Here is an 8,677-nt window from a genome sequence, read left to right on the forward strand (position 1 = left end):
TGATGGATCCTTAGTCAGGGTCGGGCAGGAATTGGTTTGACGTGGGGATTGGGGATGGGGAATTAGGTCCTAAATCCGAGTTATGTCAGGGTTGTCAGGTGACATAATACATGTAGGACACGTAGAACATAAAATTTTCATGTAGGGCGCCATGTAGAACAAATGTGTAAATTTGTTCCATTTTATACAAGTTTAGGTGTTTATTTGTGCATATCCAAAATTAGATATCATAGTTGTCAACTGATGCCAAGTTAAAGATCATGTTTATATATTATAACAAACATAAATAAAAATGACACGAGAAAAAATAAATTATGTCCATCACATGTGGCAGAGTGTGACTGCGTGAACACCACCATCCAACCACAATGGTTTTTAGCACTCAGGGTGATATTTGTTTGATGCTGAAATTACTTATCTTTGGTATTGTATTTTACTGTCCGTTTGATTCATTATATTAAAAATTATATGCATTAAATAATTTTAAGACTATTCTTGCAAAATTTGTGGGATATGTAGTATGATTCTCTCTTCATCCTATTTTGTGTGGGTTAGTTTGACTTGGTACAGAGTTTAAGAAAGAAAAAGAGACAATTGAAATTCGTGGTCTAAATACTTAATATTTTCTCTGTCTCAATTTATTTGTTACTTTCATTTTTCGAGAGTTAAGTTTGACTAGAAATTTGTCATGAAATTTTCAGTTTTTGGAAATGAAATTTATATATTTGTAAACTACGTCAAAAGTACTATAAGTCATCACAACTGATAAATCAAAATATTCAAAAGATATATGAAAAATTTACGATCAATGATATGCTTGTTTGAATTTCGAAATGCGAAAAGTGACTCATAAATTGGGATAAAGAAAGTAGATGTTTATGTGACAATATATCATTTTACTAGGCGTAAAATTAGTATTTTAATGTTAAAACATATACTTAATTTAGTAACATGTCATTTTTTCTTAAACTGACTAAAAACAAAAGTTAATCATATAACTGAAACAGAGAAACAGGGTTCACAAACTTCTACAAACCATTCATTATATTGTTTGTTGGGAGAAATGGAAATCTTTGGCTGCTTGTAAGTAAAGGGAGAAGAATCAATTCTATTATTATCAGATGATAAAAGCACTGTATATGGAACACCAAATTAAAGTTGTTATGAATGACTCCTTTCTACTATAACTTTGGACGATTCCTGGCCTATCCTATGTGATAAGATAGAAAGACTTAATTTATTCTATGATACTGAAATTTTATTTATTTTTCGGCATAATATATAAATATATCTTTTAATATAATTTTAATTGATATATAAATATTTTATAATTTTAGGTATGGACAGGTAAATACACACGTCCAATCCTATGTGGCATAAAATATATAGTATATTTGTTGATTCCCTCATGAAAGTGTGTATTTACTTATTTAACTCTATTTTTTAAGTGTTTATTTATATACACTCAAAATTAGAAACATTGATAACAACTAAGGCTAAATTAGAAAGTATATTTTTATATTATACCTTTATTCGATGATACTGAAGCTTTTATTTATTCTACTTTTCTCAAAGTGTACATTATTTAATATTAATAATATAAGCAGATTTGCAATCACACAGTGGAAAATCTATATATAATACTCATATATAATTTTATATCTCATCCTTCACCTTCTAGAGAAGTTGAGTAGAGAAGAAACTCAAAGAAAATTCCACCTTAGCTTTTTAAATTATAAACAGACAATTCAAAGAGGTAATTATTTTTAAATGTTTTACACATTATCCCACCATAGCTTTAACACATGCACCCTTTATGTATGTATGTACTCTTAATTTGCTACCTCATGTGACATTCTGTATGTACTTTACATGTATATATTTTTATGTATATAATCCTTCCTGATCAGATATTAGTTTATTTTTCTAACAGTTTATGACAAGACATGTATATAATAGGGTTCTTTTCGTAATTAGAAAAAAATTCCCTTTTTGCTTCGTCTTTTCATTTTTTATTTTTTATTTTTGGTAATGAATTGAATTTTTAGAAAACAGTCTTTTGTAGGATTTAGAGTTAAGGAAAGAAGGATGACACACTCCATTGAGATCACCCCAATAGATGACCAAATTCCATTGCTTCGTCAAGCTAAAAAAGATAAGGTCTCTCTCAACTATATAAATTTGTTTTAGATTTCATTAGCCCATTTTTCATTTGGGAAAAATGACAAATATACTCTTGAACTATCGTAAATGATATGCATATCCTCTGTTATACTTTTGGAACATTAGTGTTCCTTAAGGCTGGCAAACGGACCGGTTTTTGGCCGGTCCGGTCCGGTTCCAATCCGGTTCCCGTACCGGTCCGTCCGGTACCGGTTGAACCGGTAAGGAACCGGTCTTTTAGTATACAGGACCGGGTACCGGACCGGTTCCTGGTTTTTTATCCGGTTGAACCGGTTCGGTAAGAACCGGTTCCGGTCCGGTCCAATCCGGTAAGGACCGGTTTAGCCGGATTTTTTATTTTTTTTTTTATATATTTTTAATATTACCGTTTTATTACCGTTGGGCCCTTCTAGCCGTTGGGCTGGGGCCCAAAACGGTCAAATATGACCCCCCACCCCCTTCTAACCCATTTACACTATAAATATACCATTTTTTTCAATTTTAAATCACAAATTCAATACTTATACATTCTTATACAATCTCTCAAAGTCTCAAACTCTCAATTATAAATCTCTCATAAATTATTAATTATTATATTGTGATATTGAGTTGAAGTTTGAATTTCGGAAGCTACAATCGGCATCTATCAAATCCGGCTTTCGTTATACGTCTACATTTACGTAGACGTTTGGTACATTCGTTCCAACTATTAACTTTAATTGTTATTTGTTTATTAATTTAGTTGTTTTATCTCTTTTATTATATTATTTTGCTTGTTTTTCTCTTAATATTTAATTGTTTTAAATTTTAACATGAATTCGGAAAGAAATAGTGGTAAAAGACCAATGTCGGAATTAAAAAATAAAAAGGGAGGAATAAATAGTTCTTGTTCTAAAAATTTGCCACCTAGATATTTAGTTAATACTAATGATTATACTTGTGTTAATGAAACTTTTTTTACGTCACCAAGACCTATTGAATTTAATTCTGAAAATGAAGTAGATCATGAGTCTTTAAATAGACATTATACTAATTTTGAAGAAGAATTAGAAGAAGAAGTAGAAATAAATGAGGAAGATGAAGAGACCCCTACCCCGACTAGTCCGGTTACCGAAGTCCCTTCTTTACCTACTTTTTCAAATGTCGCCGCCGTACGTGTTAAAAGATCGTTAGTATGGAAATTTTTGATACAAAATGAGGAGAAAACTACTGTTACGTGCACTAAATGTAAATTGATAATGAAACATGTAACTACGGGTACGCAAGGGGGAACGGGACGACTAAGAACACATTTACGAAAGTGTAATAAAGAATTTGCTCGCCTAGATGATATAGAAAGAGCTAATAGAAATGGAACACCCATACCCGAAAGTTCTATGGGTGTTGGAGGTTCTAATATGGTTCAAAGTGTATTAAATACGTCTAACCCGGCTAGTCGAAGCACACACCGCACATATAGTAAAGAAAAAGATCGTAGAGAATTAGCTAAAATGGTTGCTGTTTGTGGTTTACCTTTTTCATTTCCTTCTCATCCTGGTTTTGTTCATTATATTCGAGAATTATATAACCCAGATTATGAAGGTATTCCAAGAAATACAATTAAAAGTGATCTTTTTAAATATCAAAAAGAATATTCTCATTTTCTTTGTTGTTTATTTGCTTATTATGATGGTAGGTTATCTATTACTTCTGATATGGGACGTAGTCCTAATGGTAACGATTATTTTACACTTACTGTCCATTGGATTGACCATGAATGGAACATGCAAAAACGAATATTAGCGTATAAATATGTTGAAGAAAATAAAACCGGTTCTTATATAGCATCAAAAGTAGGCTCTATTTTACAATATTATGGAATATGTGATAAAATAATGAGTGTCGCTTTAGATAATGCTTCTAATAATTTAAGTGCCGTTGATTATTTAAAAATTAGACTTTGTCCAATTGATAATAGTTGTTTTCATATTAAGTGTGCCGCACATGTTTATAATTTAATAGTAAAAGATGGTATTTCTCAATTTGGAGTTTCTTGTGAAAAAATTAGACTTGCTTGTAATTGGATTTTTAAAGCTAAAGTAAAAGCTAGAATTACTGAATTTAAAAATCGTTGTAATGAATGTGGACTTGCATATAGAAAAATTCCAAAAGAAATATGCACTAGATGGAATTCTTTATTTGAAATGCTTCAAGTTGCTTATGTTTATCAAGAACCGCTACAATTAGTTTTTAATGCTCATAATGCGGATCCGAATTTAAGAATTGGCTTTGAAGATTGGCAAAATGTTGAAGAACTGATTGATTTTTTAAAAGTTTTTTATAAAGCAACAAATGAATGTTCTGGTCAATACTATCCTACTATTTCTTCTGTTTTAGTAAACATTTGTGCTATTTCAATTGAATTTGCTAAATATAAAGGAAAAGAACATTTTAAAGATTCAGTTGCTTTTATGATTGAAAAATTCAAAAAATATTTTTTCCCTATTCCTCAAATCTATTTGACTGCTACTACTTTCAACCCAAATTATAAATTAAGAGGTGTTCAAAGAATGGTTGAAAAGATTTATAAAAATTTAGAAATTAAAGATGATGAAACTCCTAGTGTTGAACAATGTAAAAGTAGCATTTATACAAAAGTTAAAGATTTATATAATGCATATAAAGTTATGGAAAAAAATATTCCAATAGTTGAACCTTCATCTTCTAAGCCTAAAAGTGATGATACAGATGACATGATGGATGAATATCTTGAGCTTGAAAGTGATGATGAAACTAATAATGATTTTGATTTATATTTCAACCAGGCACGGGAAAAGATTAGGCGTGACGAAGGAGAACTTCAACCTCGAATATTAAATTGGTGGAAGAATCGTGAAAAACAATTTCCGACACTTTCTAGGATTGTTCGAGATGTGCTAGCGATTCAAGCATCATCGGTCGCTTCGGAGCAAGCCTTTAGTGCAGCGAGATTTATGATTGGAGATCATCGATATTCATTAGCAAAGGACAGTTTGGAAATATCGGTGTTGTTTCGAGATTGGGTCAATGCCGAAAGAAGAAACACCGGACTACCACTATTAAGTAGCCATATAGAAGACCAAATAGATGAAATATTTGGTGAGAATAGTGATGATGGCATGGAAGCAATGGACGAAGAACGACAAATGCCAATTCCAAAAAATCTTTCTTTTCAAATGATACAAAATTTACAAAAAGAATTTAGAAAAAATTGGAATTGTTAGTATAATAATTACTAATTTACTATTCAATTCCTCCTAAATTATGTACTCTTATTCTCTTTCTAATATTTGTATTGTATAATTTATTTATTTGAATAAATATACGGCTATTCGCCTTGATTTTTTTCTTTTATAATAGTCTCTTCTATTTAATTCATGTCTTTTTATAAATTTAATTTTTAATTATTTTAATAAAAGTTTATATTAAAACTTTAAATTCAATATAAACTTTAAAGTTTAAATGTAATTTCAAACTTTAAATTCAATATAAAGTTTAAAAAACTTTAAATTCAATATAAAACTTTAAATTCAATTTGAAACTTTAAATTCAATATAAACTTTAAAATATAAATTTAATTTCAAACTTATATAAAGTTATAAACTTTAAAGTTTTCAATTGAATTTTTAATATAAATATATAATATTATATAATAATTAAAATAATTAAAAAAAAAATGGAAAAACCGGTAAGACCCGGTTCCAAACCGGTCCAACCCGGTTCCAAACCGGTTACTAACGGACCGGGCGGAACAGGGACACTTTTCCGGTAAAACCGGTCCGGTAAAATCCGGTACCAGTAAGAAAATCCGGTAAGAAAAAACCGGTACCGGTCCGGTTACCGATAAAACCGGTCCTGTTGACCCCGTCCTGTCCGTTTGCCAGTCTTAGTGTTCCTACCATCCAAAAATTACTAGAACATATATACCCTTTATACTAACAGACATACACGTGTCATAATATTATCTGCTGACTCGATGGATGAGATTGCACTACGTGTCTCTAGTTAGTCTTCTGTTAGAGTGAACGGTATATACGCTATAATTTTTGGATGTGAGGGACATCAATGTCTCAAAAGTACGGCAGATGGTATCTTCATATTATTTACAATAGTTCGGGGCTATGTTTGTATCCCGTTTCATTTGGAAATTAAATATAGGGTAAAGGGAAAATATATCCATAGAATTATTGTAAATGGTGCGCAGATACACAATCTTATTCCTCCATCTTACTTTTCGGACATTAATACCCCTATCGTCCAAAAATTAGAACATATAGCCCTTCACTCTAACGAAAGACTATACATGGACAAGTGACACAATCTTATTCCTCGATCCGATATTTATAAAATATTGGGTCGGTGAATAGGATTATTACACTGTGAATGTTTGTTATTATAATGGTATATATGCTTTATTTTTTGAACGACATGGACATCGATGTTCCTAAAGTATGATGAAGGATATCTACATACTATTTACAATAGTTCGGGGATATCTTTTACTACATGCATGCATAAATTCAAGAAATTGTAGAATCTTAGAAACAAATTTCCTTTCATGTAATTTTAAGTATACCTCGTGGTCCTAACATATTCACTAACTATGGCTTTACTATTTGAGTCGGGTTTGGAAGGGTAAACAAAATTGTATGGTAATATTTTTAAGTCGTGTGATTCTTTTGAGATTAAAAAAATCAATTTTGGATTTTTTTTCTTAAATTCATGCATCACTTTTTTCCACATAGATCATAAAGTTTGAAGGATATTTTTGTCCTTTTTCCCTAAGCAAAATAATGTAATTGCTTGCTTATTGCATAGTGCTTCTTAAAAACATTTTAACATTTCCTACTATTCCGTTACAGATAGAAGAAGGGAGGAAAGTGAATCATTTAATCGACATAAAGGAAAGATTTGATGAAATGTATAGGGATTTAGACAATTCATCTATTAAAACGTGTACCATATTCAAAGTAAATATGGGGCTACGTGGATCAAATTCAACTGCTTATACACCAAAGATGGTCTCTATAGGTCCTTACCATAAGAAAAATCCTCAACTCCGTGCAATGGAAAAATACAAACTATTGTACCTACGAAGGTTTCTTCAACGAAATGAGGCGCTTGATATGGAAATTTGCATCAGTGAATTGGAGGAATTGAAGGAAAAGCACTCAAGTGTTACGAAGATATAGAAGACCTCGGTAATGATAGTCATGAATTTTGCCAAATGTTATTGCTTGATGGTTGTTTTGTGGTTGAGTTTATTCGAGAGCGTTGTCAAATGTGTCCAGAACAAGAAGATGAAGTTTTCAATTTTGGTGGTTACATATGTCATCAAATATTCCGAGACTTAATGTTACTAGAAAACCAACTTCCTTTCTTTGTCCTCAACCAGCTTCATCACATGACAAAGCAAGATGATGAATTAGAACTGTTGTTACTTGCGAATGTTTCGTTTATCTTTTTTGTTGACTTACCAAACATGATCCGTGCATCCTTTACGGAGACAGAATTTTGTAATGCAGAAAATATCAAACACTTACTTCATGCAGTACACATACTTTCATGTCATGGTCAGAATTCCGTGGGAAAACCTAAATATGACATAACGCGACAAAAGGCCATGCCAAATGCAACAGAGCTTTCCGAAGCTGGAGTTAGCTTCGTTAAAGTTGGATATTGTTATAAAGAAGACAATGGTGGGGATAACACAAGTTTATTTGATATAACATTCGACAATGGATTGATGAAAATCCCCTATTTTGAAGTCTTTGGTTACACAGAAACCTTCTTGCGAAATCTCATCGCTTATGAGCAACAATCATCGGATGTACTTCCTACATATTTCAGTGATTATGTAACTTTCATGGATCATCTTATTGACTCAGACAAAGATGTTAATTTGCTTAGTCAGAAAGGAATCATAGAGGATTGGATGGGAGAGGACAAAGAAGTGGCTAGCCTCTTCAACAAAATCGGGAATGGGGTCGGTGTTTATTCCAACTTCTATTACAGTGAACAATTCAAAAAAGCAGTTGAACATTGTGAAAAACCATGGAACAAAATGAAGGCAAATTTGTTGCACAATTATTTTAGTAGTCCTTGGGTAGGAGCTTCTACTGTGGCAGCCATCATACTCCTCATACTCACAACTATGCAAACTATTCTAACTTTCACAGGTCCTGTTAAGAAGTAACTATTGTTGTAACTATGTAACACAACTAATGGTTGAGTCAGTGTTTTCACATTATGCAATTTGTATGTTGATGGAGCATAATATTCTGTTACACCTCCATGATTGGGTAGGTTTAGAGCTGACAATTTCAGTCCATATTATATTTCATTCTGTTATTGGATAAAAGTCCATACTATGTTTCAAACGAGTAAATATATGTTTTAGTCTATTTTTAACCCTAAGAATATATACAAGGATGGATATCCATATACAAACTTAGAGGTGGGATCGTGATCAGAACTCGGGTTGTCTCGGGTCAGG

At 31.7% G+C, this 8,677-nt stretch overlaps 1 pseudogene; it reads left to right on the top strand.

Moving 5' to 3' along the window:
- Positions 1-1,611: 1,611 nt before the first annotated feature.
- LOC107022181 lies at positions 1,612-8,417 on the top strand (annotated as a pseudogene).
- The last annotated feature ends 260 nt before the right edge of the window (positions 8,418-8,677 follow it).

Source organism: Solanum pennellii, chromosome 1 (assembly GCF_001406875.1).
Source record: "Solanum pennellii chromosome 1, SPENNV200".
NCBI classification, from domain to species: Eukaryota; Viridiplantae; Streptophyta; class Magnoliopsida; order Solanales; family Solanaceae; genus Solanum; species Solanum pennellii.